The sequence below is a fragment of the Sturnus vulgaris genome, chromosome 5, assembly GCF_052056855.1.
Source record: "Sturnus vulgaris isolate bStuVul1 chromosome 5, bStuVul1.hap1, whole genome shotgun sequence".
NCBI classification, from domain to species: domain Eukaryota; kingdom Metazoa; phylum Chordata; class Aves; order Passeriformes; family Sturnidae; genus Sturnus; species Sturnus vulgaris.
In genome coordinates, this window is record NC_142247.1 from 43,632,250 (window position 1) to 43,649,789 (window position 17,540).

The window sequence follows — 17,540 nt, forward strand, 5'->3', positions numbered from 1 at the left end:
GCCACCGCCGCCAGCCACTCCGCAAACTTTCCGCCACCTCAGCCCGCCTCCGCGCGGCCGGGGGAGCCCCGAGCACGGCCCGCCCCGCCGCAGCCCCCTCCCCGTGCCATGTGACAGCCGCGGCCGGGCCCCGCGGGGCTGGCGTGCGGGGTGGTGCGCCGGACCGGACCGGACCGGACCGGACCGGACCGGGCCGGCATCGTATCCCACTGCTGCCAGGCCTTGGCGGTGGCAGCCCCAGGCCCCCGCTCCGCTCCGGGCCGCAGCACATGCCCGTTTCGAGCACGGCGGGCGCTGCTGTGGGGTTTTGCTGCTGGCCTCGGCCTCTCCATGGGCGAGCGGAAGCGGGCAGCAGGCTCTGTGTTCCCTGAGCATCACCCACCAGGCGCGGGCCGAGGCGAGAAGGCACGGGCACCATGGCCGTGCTTGCGCGGGGTTTTCCTTTGCCATCACACCAGGTGGCCTGTGTCGTCGTAATCGAGAAGCTGCTCCAGAGGCCCCAAGGGCTTCCCAGCCAAGCCTGGGGTCACTGGCATGTAAAAGGTGAGGTGAGGTTAACTCCTGCCTTCCGGGTCCTACACGGCTAAATTAAACCCATTATGTTCCCCACAGGATCCCGGCTCCAAAGGTTCAGGAAAATGGGCAGAACATACAGATTCCACATCTCTGAGGTAATCTGTGTAATTTAAGTAAATACCTATTGTTCAAGTTCCATATGTAAGCCCGAACCCTGCAACGGATTCAATTACTGAAGGCTTCACACCCCCCTAATCCGCAGCACCAGCCGTCAAATTGCGCACGAACACTGCTTTCACTCCCACCTTTATATGTACACCTGAAAGATGGCAGACATCTTACACACTGTGAACCTGGAGCCTCAAGAAGTTTGACAGCTCCAGAATCAAGATTAGTAAGGCTGAAACTTTGTCCCGGTTTTTATTGTTTCCATGTATATCTGATGATATGGGGATTTTTGCTAAAGAAACAAAACTACATTTTAGCCAGGAGTCATGAGTTTGGAAGCCAGACTGACAAGTCTTAACTAAGTACAAACATTCATGTGCCACTATCAACACGACTGTTTCAGATGTACAGAGGGTGTACAGAGCTGTGCAATGTTTTGTCGGCTTGTGCTCCATTGATCACTGCTGTTCCTTAAGGAAATTACCATGAGAAAACAAACAAATGCTGCAGGAGCCCTCTTTTTTCTATATACAAAAGCAAGCAAACGAGCAAAGGAACAAAATATAGGATATAAATTACTTAGTATTTCTTTACAAGTTACTGTTTTTTATGTAAAGTGAATGAAGACTCTCCTGGTACCATTGTCATGTCAGTAGTGCAGTTTCTCTTCCAGTCTTCCTTTGGAAAACATTAGGGTGACATTAGATGAACAAAGCCTGTGAAACACTGAGCTGTTCTAAACAGACAGCAGGACAGTGCCAAATCTGGATTTTTGAAGTTATCCATCACTAATCTGTACGTGTTTCCATGGATGTCAGTGGGAAAGCTTTTCTCAAGTTACAGCATTGGTTCTAGCTGTCCAATTGTTTCACACCATTAACACCAAGATACAGAGATACTTGAGCATGTGTTTATATATTGGTAAGATATGTTATACTTGCTAATTTTGCAGAGTAATCAAAATTAAAGAGAAGGATCTTTATGTTGTTCCAGGTAGTCATTAAATGATCTACAAAAGTTAAAATAGATTTAAAATAACTAAGCTTTGTATTATAGTTCCCAGAGTGCACAGCAATGGGCCTCATTTTTCTGGGAAAAGTGAGCTTCTCTTATCTTGAGTGTTGGTAAGGGTGGTGATTCACTAGTAGGAGGCAAGAGAGTCATTAAGCTGTCAGTTTTAACATCCAAGGAAAAGAAAAATTAGAAACAAAGCATTTTGAACTTAATTTATCATAGCAGTCAATAATATATATGGTGCATGTGTGAACTATGGAACAAGAGAGAATCTGAGAAACAAAAGCAGGGGGGAAAAAAGATGAAAAGAGCAGGAACTATTGGTTTTCTAATTTTGAAAACCACTCACACAGTCAGGGAATACTGTGTCCTTAGAAAAACCTAATGCATATTTAGTGCTAGTAATATATGAAGCTGTTTTAAGTTAAGCAAGGTAAATCAATTCAGAAAATTACTTCATTTATCTTTGCAGCTTCTTTTCTCAAAGTAATCAATATTATGACTCTTACAACGCTAATATATACTTATATGTATGTGTACTTCAAAGTCCATGACAGAAAGTCTTTTTTCCCACAGGGAGATTTGCTCTCTTCAGAAGTATCAGGGAGCGATTCTGCACCTCATGATCACTGCAAGCTCTGGCAACCCTCAGTTCCAGGAGTCTCTTCATCATTGGTTTTAGGTTGAGTGTGCACTGTGGCTGTACATAAGCAAATAGAAATTCCTCCTTCACAAGTTTGGCTGGACTGTATTGTATAAGCTTAAAAGTAAGCTTATATCAAAATAAGAGGTGTCCCATTCATTTACTCTGTTATCTCCACATGTATCAGGGAGCTTCTGGTGACCATTCTTTGGATTGGCATTAGTGTAACTGCAGAATTCACCAGGATTAGGGGACTGATTTGACTGAAACCCCTTAAAAATAATACCACACACACACACTCTCACTCTTTAATTCTGAGTTGGAATAATTTCCTTATCCACTTTTCCATTAGCTGCACAAGGAAGAGACTTTACTCATGATTATGCAAAGGCAGTCCTCTCTATGACTGCCTGAATACAGGTCAGCCTGAGGGAATGATGTTGAGGAGAGGGAAGCATGGCTTCAGAGAAAGGTTCTTGTAAAACTAGACCCTCAAGCTCTCTTTGGCTAACGAAATTAGTTTCCTCCACAACACTACCAAGCATAGTCCTGTATATGGATTGGGAGTGGAGGACAGGGGATTGTGTAGTGAGATACAGCCCACTGTTTTGGACGTTTTGGCTTGATTTTAATGGTATTATTTTCAGTCTCTGATTATTTTAAATCAGATAAATACAGATTTAAAGATTCAAGTCCAAACATACCTTGTTTAAAATATGTATTCACCTCAGGCAAAAGACACACCCAGAAGCTAAGTATGATTTTTTTTTTTGCATATCATTAATGCACTAAAATCAGGCACTGTTTTCAAATAATTTACTTCCAGAAAAGGTCAACCCTAAATCAGACTGGGTTTAGCAGATTATTAAAAATAATTTACCTATTGCTAAATTAAGCAAAACTAAATTAAAGTGCTACACATTTTCTGTTCTGAATTTAAATTAGAACATCTTTTATAACATTAGTAGGACTTCAGTTAATCTAATTACAGGTTTTTTATTCATTTTGCAAAGGAATCTCAAGTCATTACATCAGACAATTACATATAGTTGTATATAGTTATGTGTAGTTAGATCTGCAGGATTAATATCAGAAGGTCAAAAGGACTGAACAGTTACATCTACTAAATACTAAACGATTTTGTCTTCTAAGGCCACTTCAGGAATTAAAAGTCTTCCCATGCACTCCTGGATCACCTTTGAATCTGTGTCTGATATTCATTTCAGATTTTCTACTTTTCATGGCTAAAATAAGTGACTTGCGTAGGGTTCAGCAGCAAAAAGCAGAAGCAAAGCAGAACAACATTGCTTACACTCTGGCACATATACTTCTGATAGAGTGAGATAGAAACCAATGGCCCATCCATTTACTTTCCTGTTAGTAAATAACCCTTAAGGAGCATTGGCAGAATTAATGTCCTATCTATTTATTCCTAATCAGTTTTATTTATTGTCAAAGAAGATGTTTAGAGCTAACTGAGAGAAGGAAATGAAGAGTTCATGCTCTCAAGATTATTACTGCTTATTGGAGATTCACCAGTTTAGTCCATTAGAAAGAATAATCTTAAGGCTAACAAAATTTTTTTTCTAAAACCACAGCTCAAAGGAGAGATGAACCAGTAAGACTCATCCTGCTTACAAAAAAAAAAAAAAAAAAGTGGAGCAGGACATGCATTTTGTGGAGGCTGGTTGCCTACATGAAATACCTTGCAATAAGCAAGAGAAAGTTTTGCCTCAGGCACCTGTCTGGAAGTTACTAAAGAGTCCCACAAAACCTTTGTATTGTATGCAGAAGAACCTTTTTACTTCTTTATGTGTAAAGAATAATCACATCCAATTGCATTTTTAATGGAAATTACTCTAAATTAAGAGCTTTTCCACCTTCCTTTGCTTCTGCCCATTTGGTATAACAATTGATTATAGATTATAGTTGCACTAAGACTTCATGACCATTTATTGCAAATCCTGTGATTAACCATTGCAATTTCATTTGCATTTGAGGAAAATAATAAAATATTCTTAAATAATTTCCTAGTAATTGTGAATCTCCTAGTGTGTCATAACTCCACAGTGAATATTCCAAGGTGCATACAGAAATTTATTTTTGGTAGTAATTATAATTGACTTTATGTGATCCAACAGTGAAACCATGAAAACCAAATTACGCATAATTTGAATGCACTGATTACAACCAGAAAAGCCATATGAACTCTGAAAACTTTCCCTAGGGCATAAAATGTTCAGCTTTTATAGAATTAATCCAAACAGTAAGTATTTGCCTTCATTGCAAATAAACTTAAAACATCCAAAGGCAATCTACATTAGTGACGATTGTTAATGTCTTCAAGTTATGTCCTGTGTAGGGCTAAGTAGGAAGTTAAGTGCTTGATTGGAAGGACAATTAAACAATCAACAGCTACAATGATGGAACTTCAAAGAGGAAAAAATAAGACATAGTTTTATGTCATTATGGAACACTCAAGTTGAAATGTTGTCAATTTCAATAAAAAATAAGTAGATGTAATTTCAGTATGGTGCTACTTAACAAAACACCTGCCAGGTCTGTTCTACTTGTTTTAGTTTATTGAGGGGTTTTACATAATCTTTTAAAATTAAACATTTTGTGGTAAGGAAGATCAAGAAGTGGTCTAAAAGGGAATCTGAAAGAGTGCTCTGTTGAACCTAGCAGTGTGTCTTCCAGACAGTAATGTCTTTGGCTCTTCTCTGCTCCCCTTCCGTGGGGTGGGGGATTATGGTACCTAAAGCTCAAACATAAGTTCCTGTCTGCAGTGTAGATGGAAAATTTTGGCACAGGGAAAAAGTCTTGAAGGCTGTATCTGCTTAAATAGCCACAGGCGATTTTTAAGATTTTTATCAGTGTTTTGCAGACCCGATGTTGAGTATTCACTACTTTTAGGTGTGTAACTCTCCTTGAAGTCAACTGTTTAAAGAATCTCACAGTGAGAAATCAATGGGAGTTAGGCCTGAAATCTTTGAAGAATTTGTCTGATTGTCTGTTCTAGGGGGAGAATAAGCTGCAGCTGGGACTCATCTTGTGTAATCTTAGCAATTTGGAAATTTGGTATCTCTTCTAAAGCATTTGTATTGGCTTCTTCTGTAGTCAGTGGAAAAAGACAAATCCAGGAAGTGATTACTACCTTTCTAAAATAGACAATCAAAAAATTTAGAATGAATCAGTCTCTGAAGATTTTCTCCTTTTACCTAAAAAGAGACGTATGACTAGTTTAATCTAGACCCTGTTTTTTTCAAATGATTCTCAATGTCTGCCTTCAAATATGCACATTAAGCTAAATAGAATAATATGGGAGCATATTTCTCAAATTTCTTTCTGTAATGGGAACCTGTATTGGTTTTGCGTGGCCTGGTTTTGGTAGTGGGGAGGCTGCAGGGGTGGCTTCTGTGAGAAGCTTCTAGAAGCGTCCTCTGTGTCCAACATTACCAGTCCCTGGTGGCTTAAAAAATGGGCATGCTACTGGCCAAGGCTGGGTCAATCAGAAATGCTGTACTATATTTAAGAAGAAAGATAAAAAAAGTTGTGGCATAGTTTTATTTCAGCCAGAGAAGAACAGAGTGATAATACGTGACAGGAACAACTCTGCAGACACCAAGGTCAGTGAAGAAGGAGAGGGAGGAGGCGTTCCAGGTGCTGGAGCTGAGATTCCCCTGCAGGCCGTGGTGATAATCATGGTGAAGCACCTGTGCCACTACAGGCCATGGAAAACCATAGGGATGCAGAGATCCACCTGCAACCTATAGAGGATCCCCACATCAGAGCAGGTGGATGCCTGAGAGGAGGCTGTGACCCCATGGGAGGCCTGTGGAGAGAGGAGTCCTGCTCCTATGCTGGAACAGCCTGTCCTTGGAGGACTGCACCCCATGGAAGAGTGACCCATGCTGCAGTAGTTTTGGGAGGACTGTTGCCTATAGGATGGACTCACGTTGCTGCAGTTTGCGGGGAACTATTGTTTGAGTTGGACTCGCACTGGAGAAGTTAATGGAGAACTGTCTCCCGTGGGAGGGGACCCCATGATGCAGCCAGGGAATGAGTTCTCCCCCTGAGCAGCAGGAGAATCCTCACGTGGTGAACTGACTATAACCCCCATTCCCTGCCTCCTTGAGCCATTGGAGTAGGAGGTAGAGCTCCAAGGAGGAAGGGGCAGGGGAGAGGCATTTTTCAGGGTTTATTTTACTTCTCATTATCCCACTCTGATTTTGTTAGAAATAAATTAACTTCATTTCTCTAAGTTGAGCCTGTTTGCCCATGATAGTATTTATGAGTGATCTTTCCCGTTCCTTATCTCAACCTATGAACCCTTTGTTATATTTTTTCTCCTATGTCCGGCCACAGGGGGAGTGAGTCAGGGCTTTGGTGGGTGCCTGGCATCTGACCAGCATCAACCCATCACAGTACTTTAAATGTCATTGTAACAATAGCAAGCAAAATTTATCACAAATATGAACTGTAGTTTTAAATTTTATTATACTCCTGTTATAGTTTACTTTGCTTCCTGCTAATGTAACAAGTTCTACTAAGGACTTATTAACAGGATAAATCTTACAAGATTTAGTAGACCAAATGGGAAGTGCTATGCATAAGTGAAGTATCATGTACAAATACAAAATTAGGAGCATATGGAAGAAAGATCTAGTAGTGCATCACAAACTAAATAAGTATGTGTCAACAACAACAATATAGGAAGCATTTTGGGGTATATCACCTGGAGTTTTCTATGCAAAAGAAAGAAATAATGTTCTGGTGAGGACTGGGATAAAGTATGACATTCTTCTTGGAAGTCACATATTAAAGGAGAGGAATGGAGTAAGCTACAAAAAGCTGGTAGCAAGGTCAGGAAGACAGAGTTTCCAGCTCTCACAAAATTAATACCTAGTGTTGCAGTGCAGCAAGCAGCACTTCAAATTTTGCACAAAGCTATCCCATTGCCATTATTGGGAAACCAGTGAGTCATAGCACACTGTAGTGTCATCTGGAGTTGCTCTCCCCCTTCTGCTGTCTGCTGCCTCTTGCTTTCCCAGTTATTATATGCAAAAAAATAAGCAAGCACTGTCCTGATAAGAACTTGGCCAAACACACGTTGCACCAGTTCCACAGCTGTTCAAGTGGTTACTTGAAATAGCTATGTTTGCCAATAATGTCTGACTTTCTGAGCCAGAGCATCAAAGAGCAGGCTGGATCTGACAGCAGCATACAGCCTGCAGATCTGAATGGGCTCGGTGCCAGCTACATCCCAGCAGGAGTTGCAACCAACACCAGCCCTGTGCACCAGCTGGCCACATTGGTGAACAATGGTCTGCAACACAGTCTTTGCTTTGATCTTGTTAATATGGAATCAGGAGAAACTTCAAGAGATCCTGGTATGAATCCTTTTCGGGAACCTTATACAAGCAAAAGTTCCTGTGGCCTCTTGTACATCTCTGATATTCAGGCAATATGGTCTGGGAAGTCTCTGAAATGGAGATGTCACCTTCCAAGTACCCTGTTAGCTGCCAGTGACCACTGAGAAACTGAGGTTTGTCAATTTCCTAATGATCATGGCACTTCTTGTGGACACTCACTTAAGAGAGCCAGCGTGGAAAATATTCCAGGCCAGAGCTTGTCAGCTCTGTTCCCAGGCTGGTAAGCTGGTCCAGCTGAAGGCCAGGGAAAATCTCTCCCAGGATGATAACTTGGTCAAAATAGAGAGGAATAATAACAAAGATAGAACACCTGTTGTGGTTCGTGACCAGGCCCTGGAAAAGAGGTGTCTTCTCTCTGAACCAATCATCTTTGTTCTGCCCTTGGAGTTACGAGTCGTTCTATTTAAGCAAATGTGTTTCTGAATAAAACTTGTCTCCTTCCCATCCTGAGGGATGACCATGTAGCTGTGCCTTATTTCCACCACATCTAAAGGGTTAATAACCCTTTCCACGGCTACAACTTCTTTTGACCCTAAGTAACTTTATCAAATGAGTTTTCTGCTAGCGTAAGCTAACATAACCCTCAGAATTCATTTCCCTGATGTTGTCAGTTGTGAAGATTTTCCTTTGTTGTTTTCCCTGTTTGAAGTCTAGTCATCTCCTCTCACTAATTTCTCCCTTTCACTAACCCTTCTACATTCTTCAGTCTATCAAACGAAATACTTAGCATGTCAAAGAGTTGTGTATGTTGGTTTTTCAAATACTTTCCTAGTAGTGTGCTGTAATCTCCAAAGAAGGAACTTCTAGTTCAGGGACTCTCCTTGCAGTTGTGTTCTCAATTGCTGTTCAGCTTGTGTAAAGGAAATAAATAGGATATAAGGCTGCAATGCTTTAGCATTGCCACAAGACAAACAGTTTAGTGTACAGTTCTCCTTGGATGGTACTGACCTCAGCATTAGAAAAAGCAATCTTCTAGAAAGATATCAACAACACTGTCAGCATCCTACCACATCTGAAGTTTAAGGACCTGAGGGTGAGAACGCACAGTGCCACAGTGTGGGGCATTATGTACCTTGCTGCACATGTCAGTGTCAAAATCAAAGCAGTACTATCACACACATGGTCAGACTGGTCACAAGTCTGGCAGTGGTGATTAAAAAAACATGGCTTTCACTGAGTTGCAAACAGTAATTGAGTTATCCTTTGAGTGACTTATAATCAGCAAAGTCTCCATAAGGTTGGCTAAGCTACTGCTACAGTATGAATTTCCCAATTTTGTGGGAGGATTAAAAGAAAGAAGCTATAAACTAAACAGGAAGAGGTTTGCTGATCATTTTAAACTTCGGGAGAATTGCATCTTATTTTAATAATAATGAAAAAAAATTCCACCACAAATACACCGTATTACTACAGTAATATTTTTTGTTCTGATTTTTTGTTAAAAAAATGCTAATGGTAAATACAAAGTTACTTTTTTTAGAATTTTGATAAAATCATACATGCCCTTACTGAGTACCACATGTGAGTAATATTTCAATTATTCCACTGATGTCACTGAGAGGGAATTAAAAGTGCTGAAATTTTCAGTGATGGATACTTCATTGCAGCTGTGAGCAATGTGTTCCTCAGAGACTAATTTTCCTGGGGCAATGTTAAACCCTTGGACTTGCATCTTATTAGTAAAATAATACTGTTTAAAAATAGGATCAAAAGAGATCTAGCCAAGAAACTTAGCCTTGTGTATATTTTGGTAAATAAATTAATATAAAAAATTATAAATAAATGTTCTTTTTACACATATATATGAATGCATGTCATTAAAAAAAACCCATAATGTATGTTAAAATCAACAAGAAGAGAGCATTCAAAGTTAAAACTAAATGTGACTATCTAAAAAATGTCAACAGCTAAATATAAAAGGGTAGAATTTTCTTAAAAATTTTTAGGTATAGATACCTGACTTCTCTTGCATTTTAAATCCCTTGAACTTATTCTACTGCTTTCCAAATACTTCATTCTCTAATTTTCTTTAACGGATAAAATTAAGTGTATAATTAATCATAAAATATGTAAAAGCAGTTCACACAAATGAATAATTCTACCAGAGAAGCTGCTTTGCAAATGCAAACAATCCTTTGTTGTCATCTTTATTTAGGAGCATACACTGATCTCCAGAGCTGAAATGGGGTATTGAAAAATGTCATTTATTCAAAGAGCACCTCTAGCATGTATTTAGGAAGGAGGTTTGAACAGAGAACTGTAAGCCTAGTAAGATGGATGGTGAGAACTCTTTCTGACCAGTTTACCTTCATGAACTAGACTTGAGTGTAAGACTTGTAACAAAGCAGACTTGAATACAGTGGATGGGGAAAATCTTTATAACTGCAAGCATTCTGAGTGTGTTTCCCTAAGCTGTCTCTATCACTTCTCCCTCAGCAGAGCAGGTGTGCCTGAATAGCCTTTGCCTGTGGCCTGAGGACCTTTGCATACCTATAGACAAATTTTCAAGTTGATAGGGTGAGGTAGCAGAGAGCAAACAGAAGAAGTATCCCTGGGAATGGTTCTTCACACCATTTTTTCAAGCAGCCGTGGCTTCAGATTTTCCTATCCAGCACACTGCCTGCTCGGACCTGGCCTAACCATGCTTTCCACAGTGTGAGCACAGCTGCTTGAGCTGCCTTAGATGAAGGCAGATCATGACTTTTTTGTCAGAATTATTTTTAATCTGTCTCTGTTAATTTGTTTGGTTTGTCATTTGGCCCCACAAATGATGCCAGCTGCCATAATATGAACCAGTGGCAAGGCATTAGGGGGTCTTAGTGTAATATATAGTATATTTCGTGTAAAGTTGTAAATTAATAAACAGTGTCTGTATGGATAAAATAAACTCAGAAACCAAAAAGAAAACCACAAACAAAAAAAACACAGATTGCTTCACCACAACATTGTAATAGCTAACAAAATCAGGACAGCCCGGGTTAACAAGTGAATGGACGTGGCCAAACGGAGATGGCACTCTAGGAAACCGTCCAGAGAACACCCAGGCGATCAGCGGCCCAGCAAGCACTCACAATTAAGGTAACCAGAGCCATCGAGGACAATACATCTCAATACCAGCTTCCCATAAACCAAGGCCTGCCTTCATCAGAATTCATCGTCTCCTAGAATATGGTTTTGTCCAGCCCAACACAGAGAAAGGAAACCACATGAATATGCGAAGCAATGGAAGGAGACAAAGACCTCTGCTCCAGGCTAGGAAAAACTGTATATAAACTGGACTAACCAAAGCAGTTTTGTGAACACTGGGGGATCCGGAGTGGTAGAATTCAGATCATAGAGTGTTCACCCGGCACCGATCTCGTGCTCAGCGTTGCTCTTTGCTCTTTGATTGTGGCTGTCGTGGACTGTATCCCGGCCACGAAATAAATTATCACTTATTTCTGATTATACTCAATTCGACTAAATCTCTTTCTTATCTGTAACACTAGGTACACCTTAAATGGTTGTTACCACTGAAAAGAGCATGTCAAATACATTATGCCCTAAGGAGTACCATTTAATGTGGTGGTAAATCCAGTCTTTGTGCACAGTCTGAGTCTAGAAACATAACAGTCCCTTGAACTTAAAAAAAACTCACTTTGCCTCTTCAAATGAATTAAATATTTTTTCCATAGACATCTCTGATCTTGAAGCTTTGCTGTCTCAAATGTTGTCTCCCCTGGTTTTGCTTTATGCAAGATCAGAATGGATCAATCCGTAGCTCAAAAAAAAGCTCGAGTAAGATCATAAAGACAGCATTAAAAATCTTACTGTCCAGGTTGGCGGAATGAAGCTGTGTATTCAAACCTGATCTATCTGCAATGTGCACTTCTATTTACTCCAGTAATGCACAGGTGTGGTATTAATGTTCACAGAACCCACAGTACAAGAAAAACAGGCTCATTTTCATAAGCCTGGCAGACATTCATAATGCCAGTAAGTAATGTGTAGGGGCTCAAAATTTGAAAAATAGTTGAAAACAAACCTGACAGCATGCATGAGGGCTTGTAGTTTAAATTCTTCCATTTCTGGAAGTGCCGTCTAAAACTTGTTTGCATGCATGCTACAGTTCTTTAATGCACTGCACATTTTTGTCCTGGTTTCTTGATTTGAATGCTGACACCCATTTGTATATTGCACCTATAAATTCGTATATACACGTAAATATATTTTATATGTACTTTAACTTTTCGTGCACATGATATTTAATTTCTTCATGTCTGGTATGTGCTTTTATCACAAGTACAGTAGGTTCCAAGCACAGCTAGTGCAGCTTCCAACTGAGACTATCTCTGTCAGCCTCAGGCTCAACAGTCTGGCAGGAAAACCTGCAAATCCTGCTGCACCCCACGGATTTCTGTGATTTGCAGTGTTGATGGAAACATCCTCCTTGCTGAGGCGTTAGAAGTTCCCAGATGAGAAACCTTTGCTTCACTCTTCCAAACTCACCAAATTGTTATACGACTGCAACTTTAAGTCTCTTTGATGCTACACTTGGAATATGTCTTATTGCCACACATACAGTATAAGAAAAAACAAAGAAACCACCAACAAACCGTCAAGTAAGGAGGATAACACTGCAGCTAATGGGTGCTTTATTACATGGTTTAAAAAAGGCTGGTATTTCTCCACATGAAAGAAAAGGCTAGGCATTTCTCATTATCAGAAAGACGATGTTCCGCCCCAGTTAATAGCGTTGTCTGATATTGTCTACCAGTGACCTTAACACAGTCCTAAAGCTGCTATGGATTTGGTGAATTATTTTGGACACAAATTTGGTACATTGACTGTATCACTAAATCTAATGTGGTGGTTTGGGGGTTTTGTTTTATTTTGTTGTTTGTTTTTCTTTTTTTCTAACTGATCCATCACATGTTAAATTTTCAGCTGTAAAGACACATGATCTGGAGAGACAATGGTGAAAAATGTCCTGTAGGATCATAGAATTGCAATATCTTGAGTTGGAAGGGACTCACAAGGATCATTGAAGTCCAGCTCCCGATACCAAGGCTTGTCTTCTTTGTTTTAATTTGTGGCCTTAAAGAATGGGTTGAAAAAGTGTTTTATATATATTTATAATTAGTAAAGACTGTAAACACAGCAAAGGACAGCAAATAAAAAATGCAACTTGTAGATATTATAATTAGAGACAAGTAATGTAGGCCTCCATTCTGCAAACAATTATAGAGCTGTTTAATTTTAAGAGTGTGAGGGTCATTTAGTTCCAGCAGTCTCCTGCTGTATCTAAAGTCACAAAAGACACGAGCACAGTGTTTTCTGGAGTTAATTTGTACAACACGTTAAATCCTTGTATATAGTGAAGTGTACTTTGAAAATCAGACTGCAGTAAAGGAGAATACTTAGGATGCAAGAAAATTCAGACATAAGTAGGTGTACAAGTGACAGACCAGGGAAGTGCCCTGCTTTAGCTGACCATGCAGCAGAGGGGAAAGATTGGAATCTGTTTCACCTAATGGTATAATTGACACTTTCCATTCATTAAATTAATGTGAAGACGGGGGTGTAACAAGCCTCTTAGGAAGGCTTTGCAAATTATGTTTGCTTTTAAGAAAGAGGCAGAGCACTCCTATGTTTAATTGAATAATAATTCTAACTGGGCTTTTATAAGGTATTTATCTGCTATTTATTTGCTTTTGGAGGTTGCCTTCGACTGGGAGGTCATAAGAAGCTTTCAGGAGCCCATTCCGATGCGTAGCAGTAATTAGAGGTGCAGGAGCCGCCCTTTCATCTCCTATAGCGGCGTTGTGGGGGCGCGGAGTGCCCGGGGCATTGGGGGCGAGCGGGGCAGCGTGGTACCGGCCCGGTACCAGCCCGGTGCCAGCGAGGTGCCAGGCCGGTATCAGCGCGGTGCCGGCCCGGTGCCAGCCTGCTCACCGAGGGGCTGGCGGACGCAGTGGTGTCCTCGGGGGCAGAGGCTCCGGCCGCTCTCTCGCTGGGCTCCACGGGATGTTTGCTGCCTGGGACTGACAGAATAAGAAAACCCTTAAATGAAATGTTGGGCCAGACAGAATAGGTGGGCAATACAGGTGTTACCAAACACATTTTCCTTTCTGAAAAGAATTCTGTTCGTGCAATTAAACACATTTCAGCTTTGCTTTTACAATTTCACTATTTAGAAGCCGATTAATCAGCATATTACATGGCACTAATCTTTCAGAAAGCACCTTAGTAATGACTTTTTAAGAGCATCGCTGTTAGATTCAAGCGATGTCTGTTTATTCCTCTGAGCTCAGCACAGCAAAAGCTTTTAGTATAGCGAAATGCTTACACCTTTTCATGTTAGCTGAAAGACGTAATAAAGATGTGTTTTAACAAAGCAAATGAGAGACCTGTTGTGAAGTCTCAAGATGTTTATTGCCTAAGAAGCGGGGGGGGAAACCCTTTTAACACTTTTTAGATGTTGTTTAGCTTTAAAATTAATTTAGTATGACCACAAATCATTATAAGGAAATAGAACGAGAAAATTAGAGCCATAAAAATTTTGAAGTCAATGGGATGATTGTCACTGTTCAGATTTTTAAAAGCAGTCAACTTCTAAATTTTTTTTTCTTTTTTTAAGGAATATAGCAAAATATAGTTAAAATAACTTCATTTACTTACCTAAAGAAGCGTAGTAAAACCAACGGCACTTTAAGACTGCCAGGGCTCAGCCGTGGTAAGTTTAAAGGGAACCTCTACTAAGAGTTATTGAGGGAAAAAAATATTATGAAGAACAATCGTGTCTCTGGTTGTGCAGGTGGGAAATTGCCAAGGAATATATTAATCAAGTGTTTTACTTTCTACCACTCTACCTCTAAATGGAAAGGACTTTATTTAGGGGAACAAAATTTTTCATTTAAGTAATGGAAAAAGAGAGCACACAAACTTTTGTTAAGATAATTGCTTATACAAAAAAACCACAAACAAACCCACAACTACCCACCCTAAAAATAAAACAAAGCAAAGCAAAGCAAAAACCCTCACCACAACCAACCAACCAACCAACCAACCAACCAACCAACCAACCAACCAGAAAACCAAAATCTGCAATGCAAATGCAACAATACGTACTAGTCAGGAACTTGCAGTGCTTCCATTCTACCTAGTTTATTTCCTTGGTTTGTGACCAGATATCCTATCGATTAGACAGTGGAGGAGGCCTGTGAAACAAATGGAAAACAGACCATAAACCACCCCCTGTGCTTGGACTATGAACTGTGAATAGGCAGATGCCCGTTTACTTCATGCAGGTTTTGTGACTGCAGAGACTTCTGAAAGGATAGAATTAATGGAAGGACTACAGCTTCATAGTCTGATTTCAAAGGAACTTGTCAAAACTGGAAAAGACATGTCTTACTTTCTTAAAGAAATAAGTGAGAAAAGTAGCTTCTTTTGCTGTTTCTGAATTGGAATTTGGTACCTGAGACTACAGGACATATCTTTTTCAAACCAAACAAGACCAAATCCCATTGCCAGCACAATAAATGTGGTAAATTTTCAAGCCTACACAAGTCAAAGATATAAAACATCTTAAAACAGCTCCAAAATAAACATATTATGAAATATTAAGTAATAAATACATATTAATTACCTCATAATTGTGTATAGTAAATCAGGTCTCTCAGTGCAGTGACATGGAGCTCTCTGGGAATCACATTGCCTTTGGAGGTGTGAGCTCTCAAATGTCAATAAGAATAGAAGCTTTGTTTGTGTCTAGGCATAGGCAGGTATTTTGTGATTCTTTGATTAACAGGAATGAGGAAAGCTAGTGTCCCATTCAGACCCAGTTCTTATTGGCTGCCACATAATAAGAAGTCCAGCAGCTCTGGTTTGTGGCCAGGTAGAGTGAAAGTGAAGTTATCTGTGCCTTAGGCTTTGAAGCAGGCATTAACTCTTCTTTGGATTTCCAATTGCAAATATTAGAGCTCCTCAGGGGAAACTCTTGTTAGCAGATGGAGTCCCTCCCTTATGCTTTCCTTCTCCAAAACTTTGTTATCCAAAGCCAGTAGCTTCTGCAGAGTGAATAGACATAAAGTCATGGAAAGACTATAGATGTATATAGACAAATCCAATAATTATAAGTTTTCTCCCTTATATAAGCAGAAAGGACTGTCAGCATCAGGCAAAATGGATGGTACAAGTTGATCAAAATTTTATGCACAGAAAAATAAAATCTGAATTTTGAAAACTACCTGGAAATTGAACTATTTATGTCCTCCTCTTCCTTCCCTCCCTCTCTCAAAATATGAAAAGAAAAAGAAAAAGAAAAAGAAAAAGAAAAAGAAAAAGAAAAAGAAAAAGAAAAAGAAAAAGAAAAAGAAAAAGAAAAAGAAAAAGAAAAAAGAAAAGAGAAAAAGAAGCAAAAGCGCATACTTAAAGGTGATGTATAGAATGAAGTCACTCTCAGAAAAAAAGAGAGTTATTTCTGCTTTAAGATAGTTCAGGACCATGTTCCACATATATTTTCTAGATTATTAGCTTGGTAAATTCAGCTTCCATTCAGTCACAGAAGGATAGCTTGAGCACAGAATTCTAGCATAGAAGTGAAAACTCAGTTTCCACTGCCTTCAGATACTGTTGAGTAAGTGGCTTAGGCCCAGAGCAGCGATCAGGTACCTTAAATTGTTCCTAATCTAAAGACTACTGTTATCAAAATTCTGCCTGGGTTTTGGTTGCAGGAGATCCCTAGTGCACATTTCCCACTGCCTGGAGCAACATGCCAAGAATAGTTCCTTATTTTGCAAGCAGTTAATTCACCAAGTGAGGATTAAGAGATTCTTAAAGAATATAGTTACTTGTAGACAAACATCTGCAGCCAGCATTTGAGAAACTTGTAGTGACTTTCTTGACCATCTTCCTGTATTTGTCAGTAGTCCACTGATTTCGTCATTTAGTTACTGTAAATCTGCTTCAGTGTAACATAAACTCTAATACACATATATTATCTTGCTCTGTCTTAATAAGGGATGCTTTCATATCGCTTGTTTTCATCTCTAGGTGAAGAAGGAAGTAGCTGCCTCCAACATGATCATCAGAACAGTCTTGTGGATTATTGACAAACCCAGGGAAAATCCTCTCAGCACTAATGGAGAGCATGAAGTCTGGATTGGAGTTTCCAAGATGATGGTTTTGGAGAATGCACAGCTTAATACTTTTTTCAGAAAATATAAACAGTCTTCACCGCATGTTGTTTATAACTTCTCTTCACTGAGATAGTATGAGCTCAGCATGTGCTTCATGAATAGCTTTGTTGTAATGGAATGTCTGTTCACACCTTAGGAAGCAACTAATGAACAGTTCCAGGCCATATACCTTGACTGGAATTGTATGCACAGGTTCCTTTAGTAGCTATTTTGTGTTCTCTGTGAAAGCCTTCTTGACCTGCTGGAGCCAGACTTTAACAGTTAACTTTAACTTTTAAAACTTTTTTTAACTTTAACTTTTAACACAGATGTTTCAGGAATCCATCTTCTCCCTCCACATCATCATGGCTGTACTAGTCTTCTCTAGGTGATTGTTTGGCTTCTATTTAATGTAATCTCTGGATTCCTGATGATGATGCTTGCTGTTATGTGATGTTTGCAAATCTTGCAGAAAAAAATCAGAGGCACTGGGTGTCACTGACCAATGAGATTCTTGTTAAGTTCAGATCCTGGCATGTGCATGATATAACTGCATATGACAAGGTCACTGATAACTCTTCATTGCTTACTGCAGGGCAATCT

General features: G+C 39.8%; 1 long non-coding RNA gene across 1 annotated transcript; it reads left to right on the plus strand.

The window, feature by feature from the left end:
* Positions 1-313: 313 nt before the first annotated feature.
* On the plus strand, positions 314-6,605 carry LOC148223683 (uncharacterized). Its single transcript, XR_015803947.1, has 3 exons — positions 314-543; positions 613-671; positions 2,275-6,605. It is a non-coding gene; the product is annotated as an uncharacterized LOC148223683 (long non-coding RNA).
* Positions 6,606-17,540: the final 10,935 nt, after the last annotated feature.